Source organism: Penaeus monodon, chromosome 22 (genome assembly GCF_015228065.2).
Source record: "Penaeus monodon isolate SGIC_2016 chromosome 22, NSTDA_Pmon_1, whole genome shotgun sequence".
Taxonomy (NCBI): Eukaryota; Metazoa; Arthropoda; class Malacostraca; order Decapoda; family Penaeidae; genus Penaeus; species Penaeus monodon.
In genome coordinates, this window is record NC_051407.1 from 28,009,127 (window position 1) to 28,009,841 (window position 715).

Here is a 715-nt window from a genome sequence, read left to right on the forward strand (position 1 = left end):
CACAAATTATAAAAAAGTAGTGTATGTTACTGTTGTGAGACTCACCTGTTGCTGGCATGCTTGAATTTGATATGTAAGGCATTGAGATCATGTTGATCAGGTTATAGTTATATGATATTGTGTCTAATGGCAAAAAGCAATAATCGTACCAGGCAGAAGAGCACAGTACCTAATGACTTGCTGTTGTGTAGCACCAGCTTATTCTTGAATAACGTGAAGCTTTATCAAACCAGTCAGTAGTTCTAGGATTTTAAGTATATTTTACTTATTTCTAAGTTTTTTTTTTATTACATTGTCTCTTGTGTTTTATGACAGCTAATTTAGTTTCCTTTCATTATATAAGTGATGAGCTGTATTTCCCTTTTGTAATTACCATATACTAGTTTCTTGTAATACTCAAATGGTTGAAATTGCTTTACTGAACTCCTGGGATTGTTTCAACTCAGAGAGGCTTGGGTATTATTCTGTTGTAATTATAAACTCAACTCTTTTTTTATTCAGGAAATAGACTGACAGGGTAAGTAGAGCAAAGAGGAATATACCTAAAAGATAGAAAAAAAAAATAGCACACAGCATTCCAAAATGTGAAGCTGAACTTGATATTTTTGTGTAAGCTTGAAATGTTACCAATATGCTGGGTAACAAGGGAGTAGAAATCCTTGCTTTTTGTAGTTGTTATCATTATATTGTGTTAAATTTGTGTTTACTTGCTAAC